The sequence below is a fragment of the Rhinoderma darwinii genome, chromosome 3 (genome assembly GCF_050947455.1).
Source record: "Rhinoderma darwinii isolate aRhiDar2 chromosome 3, aRhiDar2.hap1, whole genome shotgun sequence".
NCBI classification, from domain to species: Eukaryota; Metazoa; Chordata; class Amphibia; order Anura; family Rhinodermatidae; genus Rhinoderma; species Rhinoderma darwinii.
This window is the reverse complement of record NC_134689.1, coordinates 275,854,384-275,870,534: the sequence shown is the minus strand read 5'-3', so window position 1 is coordinate 275,870,534 and position 16,151 is coordinate 275,854,384. Positions and strand designations below refer to the sequence as shown.

Here is a 16,151-nt window from a genome sequence, read left to right as displayed (position 1 = left end):
CTTCCCTGGGGCAGATGGAATCTTCCAGCAAGACAATGTGACATGTCACACGGTTAGAAATGTCCGTCAGTGGTTGGAAGAGCACGACCAAGACTTCCAAGTACTTCCCTGGCCTCCTAATTCGCCAGACTTGAACTCAATTGAGCATTTGAGGGACCAGTCAGCATGGCTCCAGATACCCGAGACAACCTACCAGCCCCTTATTGAGTCACTACTAGCTGCTGTCCGTGCTGCACACGGCGGTTACTCTGGATATTAGCTGGTGGTCATAATAATGTGACTCAACTGTGTGTGTGTATATATGGAATATATATATATGTATGTTTATAAATACTCTCACACACACATATTTAGATATAGATATTTTAGAGCATAGTTCACCATGTAGTATGCAGTATGTAAGTGATTTATGTTTTATTTCTCACTGTTCTGAAACCTACAATATGATCCCCTGGAAGCATCTGGCAGAGAATGGTGACAATTTTGCTCATGTTGTAATCCATAGCTGGGAGTTGAACTGTGTCTTCCAGCTTACAATGTACTCATCCCAGTAAGAATGCCTCATTAAACGTTCACTGAAAGAAAAAAAAAGTCCCCAGTTTGTCCTCTAGGTAACCCTGATCCACAGCTCAGCCATGCTTATGTCAATGTCACTCTAGTGGCCCATAAACAACGTGAGTCATGTTTCCGTGATGCAAAGCTGCAGGGACACAATACATATCAACATAATATACTATAGGAAACAAAGTATTCTGAAAGATCCAGACTTAATAATTAATTGAGAGTATATGATCTAAGGACTATGTGTTGGATTATTTATGTTCTTTGTGTTTTATGTGTATTTTATTTGTAATTTTTTTGTGGGCTTTATTGTATTTAAATCATAATACAGAAGAACTTATGCAGCACAATAGCGACCCATGAAAGGGGCACCTTTTTAGGTTTCAATAAGTGCTCCAACTATGTTGTACAGAGTTGCGTGGAGTGTACTTTGCACTAATCACAGTTCACATCAAACAGGAGTATTGTGTAGAATTAAAGTTTACCTGTCATTTTTGCAAATATAGATGAAAACATTTCAATAATATATTTTCCCAGGGGTTAATTCTATGTTTCTCTCATACGGAGCCTTGAACTCCCTAGACCCCCTATTTCGACTCCTTCCACAGTCAACGGGGTGCAGTTTATTGACAGACTAGTGGAGCAGAAAAAAGGTAAGACAAGAGATCAATCATTTTTATTAAAGACCACATGACACATATCCACTGGAAATGCATTCTAGAGTAGAAAACTCATTATTTTTAATTTTCATCTGAACATAAGTGTGAGTAAGTTCCTTACGTCTTTTAGCTTAGCAAGACCTAAATGGAACTGATGTGTGGAATTCTGGACCTGAGCCAAACACCACATGTATGTTCATTTATTTCATTTTGAAATGATGACAGTCATAAACCAGTTGGACACAGTTGGACTTTCTCCAGAATGTGATGCCAGTTTTAGTGGTGGCATAGATCCAATGTAATATACTGAAACAGCAATCGGGGAAGGTTCCCTTAGCGATAACTAAAATGCCATGTGAGAACATGTTTAATAATAGTCTTTATTTACATAGTACCAAAATGCTTTACAAACAGGGAAAGCAATAAACATAAGAAATTACATATTGAAATATATACAAACAAAACATCTAACAATGAAATGTTATAATAGGGAAGATAGATTATGACATGTTACAAAGCAGGAGATTGTCCATATAATTTAACAAAAACATTTTTGGGCTTCAGAAACACGCATAATATAATTTTTTTTTTTTCAAATCTTGCCTCCCTAAAATAGTTTTTTGTTGTACTTTTTATACACACCATTTGAAGGTATGTGTACATTAGCATTTAATCTGTATTCATTTCATTTTTAGGGAGACAAGAGATTGTATTTATTTTTTTAATTCCTTTTCAATGCCATTCGTCACTGATCTAGAGTACCTTTATATATTTATAGTACGTATTTTTATGGTATTTCAAATATGGTCGGGTTATTATATATTGTTTTCTATTAAATAAAATTGTGTTTTATATTTAATAAAAAGGTGCTTTTTGTCATTATTTGTATGTTTTTATCTATTTTTTTTTATTTAGTCTCATAAAGTGACTTTAACTTTAATCTTTGGTTTTTAAAAAAAAAAACTTAGAATACAGAAATAGGCACAGTCACCTATTAGGACATACCACTGTCTTTGTCTTGAACCTAAGCAAGTCTGGTGCTGCCAGTCCTGGCAATCAAGTTGCCAGGGCCAGCAACCATGAGCACAAAGGGGATTCCACAACCCCTGCAGAGTGCCGTAATCACGTACAATTGTGGAATCAGGAGAACGGCTGTGTATTAGGATCAACAGTCACAATGTACAACGTGTATATTCTGTATTATCTATGGAACCCGTCAGTGTGTGTCCTTGATTGAGTAGAGCCAGTTATATTTATAGGTACAAAGTCGCACTGTCCCACCAGAGTATGCTCCAGTTGGCCCACGCTCTAACACAATAGTTGGCTGCAAAGATCCATCAGAAGACAATTCCATTGTTTTAGCTGCAACATGCTGTAGCGAATTGGAGAGGAGAAGCGAATGGGAGCGGTCAGGTTAGCATCCATTTTTTTTATTTTATGTCCGATGGGGGGCAGAATGGATGGCGCAAAGCTGTGGTCACAGACAGATGCGTCAGATTTATGAAGGGGCATTCACCTCTTAATAAATGTATTGCATCTTACTTCAGTGGAGCAGATAGCTAAGACTGGTGTATGAAATGCCAGGCTTAGTAAACATGCCCTATTGACTTTCTACAAGAATCTACTTCTTATGGCTTGATTTACAAATAAACTTTAAGATGATATGCCCTGCGTGTGCAATGATAATAACAAAGTTTACAAGGCAGTTAAAAATGGACATGAACATGTTCTTTATAAATGGAAAATTGGCCCTCAGAAGTATGCACTCTGGTGGGCTCAAGGAACCCCAGTCTGACACTGCATGGCTACTCTTAAATATATCGTTCCTTATCACTTACCCATACCCTGAAATGTCCCTTACTGACTGATTCTATTAGCATTCCTCTTGTACTTGTGACAATGCTTTAGAATCTCAGCTCCCAGTGACAGTGTTGTATAAGGAGGACATTGTGGATGAAAATCATGATCCATATGAATGTCATCCTAACTTAAGGATAGCTAAAATGTTATGTGACCAGAGTCTTATATTGTCTGTTGGTAATCGACCAAGGATTTTCAGAAAAATAAGGGGGGGATTTATCAACCTTCCTACACAAGTTTTCTGGCATAGAAAAGTAGCACAAGGGTTCAAAAGTAGCAATTTGCGGTAAAAATCATGACTTTTGGGCATATTACGCCATCTTCACCATTTTTGTAAGAAAGTGCGTAAGTTTCCAAAATGGGGCAGGACCATAGCGGCCCAACAAATTTATTATACTTTACTCTAACTAGATTTCACTCTGTGGGGCATAGCAAGGTACAGGCCTGTGCCGGGTCTCTTACCTAGCTTCCCCTAATTTAACTACCAACCCTACCCTATCGGACAATTTAAAAAAAAGTATGTTCACCTCAACGCTCTCATTCACTTCTGCCCTCCGTGCTCCTTTAGGTTCCCTCAGCAGGCTGTGGCTTAGACAACATACTGATGCTGGGCATGTGACTCAGCACTCAGGACATTGAGTGCTGCGTAGCGTATAAAGCCCTGACAATGCTTGGCGTCAGGACTTTGTTGGACTCAAAAGCGAGAAGAGAAGACGAGCATAGCGGTGAAGTAATTCTACTTTATCTTTATTTTATGTTTGATGGGAGGGGCGTAATGGTTGGTGTACGACCAGCAAAAAGATGCAAAAGATTTCTTAATAACTCAGTTTTCTGCTCCGCTGGAGTAAGATATGACAAAGACTGGTGTATGAAACGCCAGTCTAAGTAAATCTGCCCCTTTGTGTTGTGTTATTCTAATTTCTAACAATGATCATGTGCATTTGTGCTGTTGAGTAAACATAGTTTCTAAACAAAATATATGAATTTTGTCCATCCTCCATTATTAAAAATTAGTATAAGAATTTTGTCCTAATAATGTAAGGTGCTCTCCAAAAACAAAAAGACTAGTTATAAAAATAGTTACAATAATAGTAATAACTGACCAGCAATCACTAAGACACCGCTACATTACATCAACTAATATAAATAAGAAGCTAGTATTGAAAATTGTATTGCCAAGAAATGAACTAAGTTTTTAGTGGTAGTGGAAGATTCTAGCTACAGATCAGAAGGTCCTTCAAATAATGATCAAAGCATTGTTGTACTGCTTTTCATGTGGGAAGCAGTGCTCAGTTTGACACTGGTATGTCAGATGTACTTTGATCCTGACCAAACCCATTGCAATGAGTTTCATGCTGACTGCGATACAAGCAAGTAAAGGCGGCTAATGCCCACCTCAGCTGCAGCCTGTTTACTTGGTAGATAAATCAAAGACTTTAGAATAAACAATCCTTTACAGGGGTCTTATAAAAGGTGATAGGAAAGTGAAAGGCTGTCATATAGGAACACAGAAAATCTTTTGTACAGTGGATACAAGCACAGGGATTATGCTCCATTTACTGAGTTATTGGCCCAGATGGTGTCTGGCCCGGAGAAATAAAAAAAAAAGAACAAAACCAATGCCAGAACAGAGCAACGATTATTATCATGTTATCAAATGTAGCTGACTGCTATTAGGTTGTGTGGCTATTTTATAACCTCATTAAAAAAACACATTGATGCTGGATGTGATAAGGCTGCCCCTAAGCACACAGCTGTTTTATGACTTGGTAAAAGCTTTACGGAACCTTAATACGATTCCTATAGAAGTTTGTGGGGCCATACAGTATCATTATTATTAGTATTTATTTTATAGTGTCAATAATATTCCAGCACGCTGAACATGTGAAATACAGAGGTTTTTAATACACATGTAGAAATAGTAAAAACAAGCAAACACAATAGACATGAGCTTACAGAATAACAGATTGGCTTAAAAGGCGAGAGGGCCCTGCCAACAAGGGTTCAAATCTTCACGGGAATAGGGAAGAAACAGAAAGCAAAGGTTATAAGCCATAATAATAAAATTACCTGCATAATATTGTGTAGGTACGCCTCGTGCCTCCAAAACAGCTGTTAACTGCATGGCACCTGAGGCAGGGGCTCCACAAGACCTCTGAAGGTGTCCTTTGCTATCTGGCACCAAGACGTTGGTATCAGATGCTTTAAGTCCTGTAAGTTGAAAGGTAGGAACTCCATCGAACAACTTATTTTTCTAGCACAACAGATGCTTGATTGGGTTTAGATCTAGGAATTCGTTGGTCTGGTGTCTGGCATGTGTGTGATGTCGACGTGAGCGTGTGATGCAGCACGCTCCTACGGCCCTCCCTCTTCACTTCCCACCTGGCTCCTGTCTCCTGTTCGACTTGTCGATGTGGAAAACTCCGGTCTCCATGTGGGCGTCCATGTGAGCTCTGATCCTCCTCATCCCTGCTGGTGACTACTGCACAGCCCTTAACCTATTCACCTCACTGGGCTCCATGAGTTGCAGTTTGGCTCTGTCTCCCATCAGAGAGATCATGGTGGCGGGTGGCGCCCGGCGGTCTAAGGGAGCACATTGTACGGGAGGTCCACATGTGATTGCCTGTGCTAGTAGTAAGCTTGGTTCTGCTGCTGTATTTATGTACTGAGCTTGGTTCTGGTGCTCTATATATGTACTGAGCTCGGTTCTGCTGCTGTATTTATGTACTGAGCTTGGTTCTGGTGATGTATATATGTACTGAACTTGGTTCTGTTGCATTTATGTGCTGAGCTTGGTTCTGTTCTGTAGTTATGTACTGAGATCTGTTCTGGTGCTGTTTTTATGTACTGATTTTGGTTCTGGCACTGTATTTATGTACTGAACTTGGTTCTGGCATTAAGCCTGAATCTGGCATTTTGGTTCTTGGTTCTGGCATTAAAGGTTTTTTCCCAGGAGAGATATTTATGACATATCCACAGTATATGTCATACATGTCAGATAGATGCGGGTCCCACCTCTGGGACCCGCATCTACCTCCAGAATGGGGCCCCCTAAACCCTGTTCAGCCACTCTGTGTTGCGGCTGAATGAGGTAAATTTTGACCATGAAAAAAGGTGGGACCCGCATCTATTTGACATTTACGAAATATCCTGTGGATATGTCATAAATGTCCTTCATGGGAGACAACCCCTTTAAGCCTGAATCTGATTCTGTATCTGTACATTAGACTTTTGTATTTGCAGGTTATGGCAAAAAGATGAGAGATTTTTCCTGCCCCTAGGTCTGCCACTGTGTGTCCTTCCAGTAACTAGGCCTCCCTAGTTTTATCCCAATTTTCCTTCCATTTTTTTTTAGTATTAAGTGTCACACCTATTATTACAATAATCTACTTGAAGCATTAAAACGTAAACTGGGTGAGATCTTAATTTTGTCGTAAGTGTGTGTGGGAAGGAGGCCAAGCTAAACTTTTGCACCAGGGCCCAACAGCCTTTAGCTACACACTTCTCCTGGCCTGTATTTGGACTACAATTATGTCTCACCCTCCGACTAGCTTAATCCTGAGTGCTTCTCTGTTGTCGATCCCTGGATACATTCCTGACTTCACTAGCGTGCACCCGCCACCAATCTATGACTATTTGGGGGACAACAACCTGGGATTCCGTCTGGAAAAACCCATACCTCCTTACAGGGATTAAAAGGTAAAGAAGTTTAGAATCCGCACGCTAGTCTAGCTAGTGCCAAAATGTTTGCGGCTTAGGGGATCCACTTTGGTGAGAAATGTAACAACCCCTGTAAGTGAGCCATAGACAAAATTATAAAAGTGAATGATCGGATCCGTCACCATTAAAATCAATGGTCATGGAAACGGAAACCTATGTATTGCGTTTGTGTCTGTCTGGGCTCCGTTCCAACGGAAAGCTCAGACGGAACGTTGGAACGGAGCCCTAAAGCAGATTTGAACGAAGCCTTATATTCACATTCGGGAGTCAGTACACGTCCTTACAAAGTGTGCTAGTGTGTGTATACAATAAAAAGTCAGATAAGCCCCTTATCAGTTATTGGTCGTATATATTATGAGTTGACCTGGTTACATAAGGGGTGATCCTATAGTTTGCACCAACAGAAAAAGTCATTGAGCCTCATATATCAAAGCTAAGAAAAAAAGGTCAGACTTTTTTTTTTTAATTGCACTAGAAATGGAGGGTCACTCGTTGTACAAACCAAATACCAGAATTTGTAAGGAATACGATCTGACTGACTTTTAACTATGGACAGTTTATTAAGAGCCTCTATAAGTATCGTCCATCAAATATTGATGGACTATAACACACAATAGGAAAAGAAGTCAGCTCACTGTAAACTCAATTTAGAACAAAGCCATAATCGGGTGACTCTCCGAGTGCAATTGTTCCTTAACTGCTCCAGCAACAGGTTGTAAGAAATAAAGAATAGAGACCGATCCTTCCACATCTAATATGAACAATCTTTTATCACAGAACATCCGGCATGGGATACAACAATGCTTAAACTTTTCAAACCCTCACTATAAAAGTGCATTTAATAATGTGACCACTGAGAGTATATATATTAATGTAATAATATCCGTTGCTTATATAAAGCGCCAACATATTCCACAACGCTGTAGAGAGATTGTCATCATATCAGTCCCTGTCCCTAGAGGAGATTACAATGTCATTTCCATATCTCAAACACACACACTAGAGATTGTCAGTATTGTAATTTTGCTCTCATTTTGTACTCGGTTGAATTTGTTCCTGAGCCTGAGCCTTTTAAAATGCCACACATGTAGGACCAGACGATACAGTCATTCACCCGTGCATTGTATGTGTGTATTTATACATCCTTGTATATGTATTGATCTTTGTGTGTATATATACTACACGGTATACACATACATATAGGTGTTAATGCACACTACTGTATTACAGCGACGCTTTGTAGAGACCCGTAATAAGGCTGCCATAGAGATCCCTGAGGGCTCTGTGAATCTCTGTATGGCTCCGATTTCACACAGAGGTATACAGAGGATTTATCTGTCTGGTTCTGCATGAATCCGACTGCCCAAAAAAATTGGGACATGTTCTATCGGACCAGATATTCATCCCTAGAAGTATTGCTTCTAAGGGAGAGGATTTTCATATGCCCTGAAGGACCCTGTACGACAGTGTACAGAGGCCGTGTAGTTCTGTACTAGGGAGTCTTATGGCCTTCATGTACTGCCTTACAGGCTCCATGCACAGTGCACTGCCGGGTGTATATATATATATATATATATATATACACACACACACACACACACACACACACACACACACACACACTACAATATAGTGTCTCAGTAGTATTTAGAGCAGTTTCCCCTGAAGACTGATTGATGGGCGGTCCCGGAATGGGGATACCTGTTCACTCTCAAATTTAACGGAGAAAGCCATCCATGCTGCCTGCTGACCAATATGGCATTCAGTGGAGTAACTATAGGGGTTGCAGCGGTTGCGGCGCCCCGCATCACATCTATACAACGTTACTATAGTAACTCGGGTCTATGTAATGAACTACACAGGCCCCTGTTACTATAGTAGCTGACAGTACTTACCCTCCTTGGTCCTGACGTCGCAACGCTGTGCGCCGCGCTTAACATCCCGATGCTGGATAAAGTTAGGACCTCCGCTGCGACCGAAGAGGAGGGTAAGTTTAATATCACTGTCTGCTTGAGCTCATAGGTCGGGGTCCAACTCCCGGGACCCCCATCAATCAGCTGTACGAGCGCTACTTCCCCTACATTCTAGTCACTTGCTCACACTGTGAATCGCCGACACGAACGTATAAGATTACTGTCTGCTGGGGCCCTGTATCTAAGCATCTTACCATGACCACATGGTAAGCTTAGATACATGGCCCATGTGTGATCCTGTCTGATAGACCCTGTATTTAATTCAACCACATGGTAGGCTTAGATACAAGGCTCCAGCAAACAGTAATCTTATACTGTATAAGATTACTTTCTGCTAGACCCAGTATCTAAACCTACCTTATGGTAGGCTTAGATACAGGGTCCAACAGACAGCATCACAAATGGGCCTTGTATCTAAGCCTGCCAAATGTGTTACTAATGTTTTTTTTTGTGTTTGTGTTTTCTTACAGGTTCGGTCGTTGGACTACGTCGGCTTTGAGGACTACTTCGATGAAGGCTTTTTTTATTATCAATAAAATGTTTAACGAGGAATGTGTCGGTTTTTTTATTTCAATAAAATATTTTTTCTATGTCTTGTTTCTATGTATTTTTCTTAAACTTTATTACTATTGTCTTGATGTTTTTAGCACTCTGTTGGACATTAACAAATTTATTCGTAACTTGACGGTCAATAGACATTTTTTGACATCAGGAAATATAGACCAATCAAGTATAAAGGTTCCCCAACACTCTAAAATAAATATAATGAAGTAAAATAAAGAAGTGCTGGACCTCACCACATTCCAAGAAGAACTTACCTTGATGTGTCTTGAAGGTCCTGTTATGGAGGAACCGGAACTACGATCCAACACTGCTACAGACTTTGTAACGACGAATCCTAAATTTTACCCTCTCCAGTGGAGAACAGAATCAATGGATAGATTCCAATTTGCTATTGAGAGAGAGCTGCAAAAATTACATGATAATAGTAAATTATTTAAAAATCAGGTTAAGAATAACATGACACATGCACAACAAATTGCAGTTAAATCATTAAAAGTCAACACCGAAATTGTAATAAAAATGGCTGACAAAGGGGGGAGCATTACAGTAATGGATAATGATACATACAAGACACAAATTTCAACATTACTGTTAGATGAAGAAACTTACAGAAAATTGGATATTAACCCTACAAAAGCTTTTCAAGCAACTTGTAAAAAGCTGTTAGATCAAGGTCTTAATGGAGGTTTCGTCACTGAAAGACAATACAAATATTTGTTAGTGGATTTTCCAGTTACCCCTATTTTACATGCACTTCCCAAGATACACAAGGGTGTTGTTCCCCCCCCCCCCCTTATGCGTCCCATCGTATCTGGGATAGGTTCCCTTAGCGAGAGGCTGTCAGAGTGGCTTGATTCACTCCTCCAGCCCCTTGTATTTAGAGTTCCAGGTCATCTACAAGATTCAAGTGACGTCTTGCGGGCACTGAACCAAAAAAAAATGGAATCACAAATATGTGTGGTTCAGTTGTGATGTGGTTGAGTTGTATACCAGCATCCCTCATGCCATAGCACTCAAAGCCCTTGAATACCATCTTCTTAAATACAGCATATTTACACCTGAGCTACAATTTTTTTGTCTAGAGGTATTGGAGTTTCTTTTGAAACACAATTACTTCCAATTTGATGGACAGTTCTTTCTGATATTAAAGGGAGTATCCATGGGGGCAAAATTTTCGCCTTCTCTGGCAAATCTGGTTATGGCATGGTGGGAGGAGTACACCATTTTCACGCTGGATAATCCATATAATGCTTCTTTGAAGCAAACTTTGAAGGAAAAAATGCTCCTATGTACGGGCGCTCAAGTGTGAATAGATTGTTTCCTCCATGGAATCGTCAGTTGTGAAGCAAAAATTTTATTTGGAATACAGATAAAACAATAAAAAAGGCTGTGCTGCAACGCGTTTCGATCACGCACTGTGATCTTCGTGAGGCATATACATTTTACTAAAAAAAAACAACATCTTAAATACTCCTGTCGTGTGGTTCACGTCCAGGTTAAACAGTCAAGGTTAAAGTTCGTTATGGGCGTTTCGTCACAGGTACGCATATATTTATCTTTTAATTCCGTCTGCTATTAGGATTGTATTTCTCTTAATTTAGTTTAAAGTTTATGCTGATAATATTTATAATCTTTATTCGGACAGAAGATGTTTTTTGTGTATTTATATACGCACAGTCTGAGCTTTTTGTTTCAGACAGTGAAATTGCCACATACTCGCAATGTAAAAGAAATCTAGATTATTTTTGCTTAATCGGTGATTCTTATTTGTTTTTTATGATTATGTATGAATTGATGCTATTATACTGTTTTGGATTCAGAAAGAATTATATTATTATAAAAGATACTTCTGTCTTTATTTCTATTAGTTCACAGTCATTGATTCATTAATTGTCGGGAGCCGAAAAATCTCTCACTTTTTTATTGTTTTATCTGTATTCCAAATAAAATTTTTGCTTCACAACTGACGATTCCGTGGAAGAAACAATCTATTCACACTTGAGCGCCCGTACATAGGAGCATTTCTTCCTTCAAAGTTTGCTTCATTTCAAAAAACCACGAGGAGGAAGACTCCAAAAAGGAATCTACTCGATGCGGTTACGGCTCCAGAGGCAAGCACAGTGTGATCAAGCCCGAAAGGGTGTAACTATCTACAAGCTACAAAGTTAAGTTGTGCTAGCGACACTGCACAACTTACCAAGGTGAGCTCTATTCCACTTGTAATCAACTGCAATTTTTTGTTCTCAACGTTATCACCTTAGAGGAGCGCCTTTCTCTTTCTTTTTTTTCTGTCTTTGCACAAGAAAATATAATGGTTCTTTAGAATGGTATGGCAGATACATCGATGACCTACTATTAATTTGGGAGGGAGATGTATCTGCCATCCCGGATTTTATTTCCTATTTGAACAATAATACCTGTAACCTAAGGTTTACCTACCAAGTGGAAATTAAGACTATCTGCTTTCTAGATTTGGAACTCACAGCTATCCCTGGGGGGTTTGTTCAGTCTAGAACATACCGTAAGCCCACCTCAGGGAATACAATTTTACACACAAATAGTGGCCATCCCAACCATACCATCTCTTCCATACCTGTGGGGGAGATGGTTAGAGCTACAGATGAGCGAACTTATGATAAGTTCGGTTCGGCTGGTTTGCCGAATTTCTTGAAAAAGTTAGATTCGGACCGAACTAATTCGGACCAAACCTGTAATTCAAGAAAGCCCATAAAAATCATGTATGGAGCTCCCGTAAAGACGGGTGGCTACATGTGTGCACCCGGCATTACGGCAGCGTTGCTAGGCGACGTCAGTAAATAGTCACTGTCCAGGGTGCTGAAAGAGTTAACTGATCGGCAGTAACTCTTTCAGCACCCTGGACAGTGAATTCCGATCACAATATAGAGCAACCTGTAAAAAAAAAAGAAAAGACGTTCGTACTTACCGAGAACTTCCTGCTTCTTCCTCCAGTCCGGCCTCCCGGCCGTTGCCTTGGTGACGCGTCCCTCTCGACATCCGGCCCGACATCCCTGGATGACGTTTCAGCAAATGTGACCGCTGCAGCCAATCACAGGCCAATCACATGCTGCAACGGTCACATGGACTGTCACGTCATCCTGGGATGTCGGGCTGGATGTCAAGAGAGGGACGCGTCACCGTTGCCTTGGTGACGCGTCCCTCTTTCAGCATCCAGCCCGACCTCCCTGGATGACGCGGCAGTCCATGTGACCGCTGCAGCCTGGGATTGGCCTGTGATTGGCTGCAGCCTGTGATTGGCCTGTGATTGGCTGTAGCGGTCACTTGGACTGAATCATCATCCCGGGAGGCCAGACTGGAGGAAGAAGCAGGGAGTTATCGGTAAGTGGGAACTTCTATTTTTTTTACACGTTGATGTATATTGTGATCGGAAGTCACTGTCCAGGGTGCTGAAACAGTTACTGCCGATCGCTTAACTCTTTCAGAACCCTGGACAGTGACTATCTCCTAACATCGCGTACCGGAAAATCAGTGACTCATAAGCCGGGTTCGGTCAAAACGTGTTCGGCCGAACCCGGTGAAGTTCGGATTCGCTGCGAACCGAGCTTTTCACGATGTTTGGACCGAAACCGGGTTCGGTTGTCCCGGTTCGCTCATCTCTAGTTAGAGCCAAAAGAAACCAGTCAAATTCGCAATTACAATCTAGAAAAAATAGTAATATGAAAAATAGGAATAAAAAATCATCCCAAATTAGTGGTTCTGAAAAACCTACAATGGTACTTACAGTACAGCAACCAATTTGCAGATATCAAAAAGATAGTACACAGATATTTGCCAATCCTCTACGAGGATGATAAATTAGACAATTTATTAAAAGAAGGTTGCCGCATAGTGGCTCGTAGCGCACCCACTTTGGGCAATACACTTTCTCCTTCCCTTTCTTTATCATATATGTAATGACAGGGTAGGAAGACAGACAGGTGAGCCCTAATCTACCCGCCACTCAGTCTCTGCCTACTTGCAGCGACCCGTCCTAAGCGACGGGGTACAACTGGGCGACGGTCCCTACGCTCAGTAAGTGCAAGACAGACAAAACAGACAGGGGTACACAGAAGCAGGAAAACGGGGCAGCTGCCCACGGAGACACCGTGAGCAACAAGAGTGGTGAACGAGCCGAGTCAAACCAGGAGAGAGCGAGGTACAAAACGCTGAGCAGGAGAGTGGTCAGAAAGCCAAGGTCAATAACAAGCAGAGGATCAGTAGTACAAGCAGAAGCAGCAAGCCAGGAAACAAGCATAGAAGAATCACAGGCAAAGGAGGAACAGGAAAGGCAGGTATAAATAGACAGTGGGCGGGAACTAGCACTCCTAAGCCTGCCATCCTGAGTGGTGGAAGATGGAGTCAGTCTCACAGACATAGGAGCAGGTGCAGACTGATTGCCCACGGGCGTCGAGACAGAACCTGTGTCTGGCAAATCCTTTACAGTACCCCCCCTTTTATGAGGGGCCACCGGACCCTTTCTAGGTGGACCTGGTTTATTGGGGAAACAAAGGTGGAACCTCCTGACCAATATCCCAGCGTGAACATCCCGGGCGGGTACCCAAGTCCTCTCCTCAGGCCCGTATCCTCTCCAATGGACCAGGTACTGGAGGGAGCCTTGGACCATCCTGCTGTCCACAATCTTGGCCACCTCGAATTCTACCCCCTCAGGGGTGAGAACAGGGACCGGAGGTTTCCTCGAGGGAGCCAAGGACGGGGAGCAGCGTTTAAGGAGGGGGGCATGAAAGACCTCGTGCACTCGAAAAGACGGGGGCAACTCCAGTCAGAAGGAGACAGGGTTAAGGACTTCAATGACCTTGTACGGCCCTATAAACCGGGGAGCAAATTTCTTAGACGGGACTTTAAGGCGCAAATTTTTAGAAGATAGCCACACCAGATCCCCGACCACAAACAAGGGGTTAGCAGAACGTCTTCTATCTGCCTGAGTCTTTTGTATGCTCTGGGACGCCTCTAGGTTCTTCTGAACCTGGGCCCAGACTGTGCACAGTTCCTGATGAATGACATCTACCTCTGGATTGTTGGAACTACCAGGTGAAACGGAGGAGAACCATAGATTAAACCCAAAATTACAGAAAAAGGGGGAGACCCCTGACGAGTTACTGACCCGGTTATTAAGGGAAAATTCGGCGAGGGGAATGAATGAGACCCAATCATATTGACAGTCAGAGATAAAACACCTTAAATATTGTTCTAGAGACTGATTAGTCCTCTCCGTTTGGCCATTAGTTCCAGGATGGAAAGCCGAGGAGAAGGACAGATCAATCTCCAACTTTTTACAGAAGGCTCTCCAAAACAATGAAACAAATTGTACCCCTCTGTCAGAAACAGTATTGACAGGAACCCCATGGAGACGCAGGATGTGTTTGATAAACAAGGTAGCTAACGTCTTAGCATTAGGTAGTTTCTTGAGGGGCACAAAGTGGCACATCTTACTGAAGCGGTCTACTACCACCCACACCACCGACTTGCCTTGAGATGGAGGCAAATCGGTGATAAAATCCATGTAGAGATGGGTCCAAGGTCTCTGTGGAATGGGCAAAGAACATAGTAAGCCCGCTGGTCGGGACCTGGGAGTCTTGGACCTAGCACAAGCCTCACAAGCGGCGACGTAGGCCTTAACGTCTTTAAGCAACCCAGGCCACCAGTAGTTTCTGGCAATGAGGTGCTTGGTACCGAGGATGCCTGGATGGCCAGATAGTGCAGAGTCATGATTTTCCCTAAGTACCCTTAGCCGGAGTTGCAGGGGAACAGACAGCTTGTTCTCAGGAAGGTTCCCGGGAGCTGAACCTTGATCAGCCACAATTTTGGAGACTAAATCAGAATCAATAGAGGAAATGATTATACCTGGAGGCAAAACACAAGCAGGATCCTCCTCCGAAGGAGGGCTGGCCATGAAGCTACGCGACAGTGCGTCAGCCTTAATATTTTTAGACCCAGCCCTATAGGTGACCAAAAAGTTGAATCTGGTAAAAAATAACGCCCATCGAGCTTGTCTCGGGTTTAGCCTCCAGGCAGATTCTCCAGGAAGTGGCGCCACTCTTCAAATGCCCATTTAATGGCTAAGAGTTCGCGGTTGCCAATATCATAGTTAGTCTCAGTGGGCGAAAACTTCCTGGAGAAGTAGGCACAGGGACGGAGATGGGTGAGGGACCTGGTACCCTGGGACAAGACAGCACCCACTCCCACCTCGGAGGCGTCAACCTCCACGACGAATGGCTCCATTTGGTTGGGCTGCACTGTGGCCAAGATAAAGCACTTCTTAAGGACCTCAAAAGCCTGGACAGCCTCAGGAGGCCAGTGGAGGAGATCAGCACCTTTGCGAGTGAGCTCCGTAAGAGGCTTAGCGATGACCGAGAAGTTAGCAATAAATCTCCTGTAATAATTAGCGAATCCCAGGAAGCACTGTAACGCCTTCAGGGAGGCAGGTTGGACCCATTCCGCCACAGCCTGGACCTTGGCGGGGTCCATGCGGAATTCATGAGGAGTGAGGATTTGACCCAAAAATGGTATCTCTTGCACCCCAAACACACATTTTTCGGTCTTAGCAAACAGTTTGTTTTCCCGAAGGACCTGGAGCACCTTCCTGACATGCTCAATGTGGGAGGACCAGTCCTTGGAAAACACAAGTATGTCATCAAGGTACACTACAAGAAATACCCCCAGATAGTCTCTTAAAATCTCTGGAAGACCGCGGGAGCATTACACAATCCAAAGGGCATGACGAGGTATTCGAAATGACCTTCGGGCGTGTTAAACCCAGTCTTCCACTCATCCCCCT

The 16,151-nt window shown here is 42.3% G+C and overlaps 1 long non-coding RNA gene across 1 annotated transcript; it reads right to left on the bottom strand.

Moving 5' to 3' along the window:
- Positions 1–440: 440 nt before the first annotated feature.
- LOC142748082 (uncharacterized) lies at positions 441–9,722 on the bottom strand. Its single transcript, XR_012882130.1, has 3 exons — positions 9,592–9,722; positions 1,047–1,195; positions 441–575 (listed from the first exon to the last, which is right to left on the bottom strand). It is a non-coding gene; the product is annotated as an uncharacterized LOC142748082 (long non-coding RNA).
- Between the last annotated feature and the right edge of the window lie 6,429 nt (positions 9,723–16,151).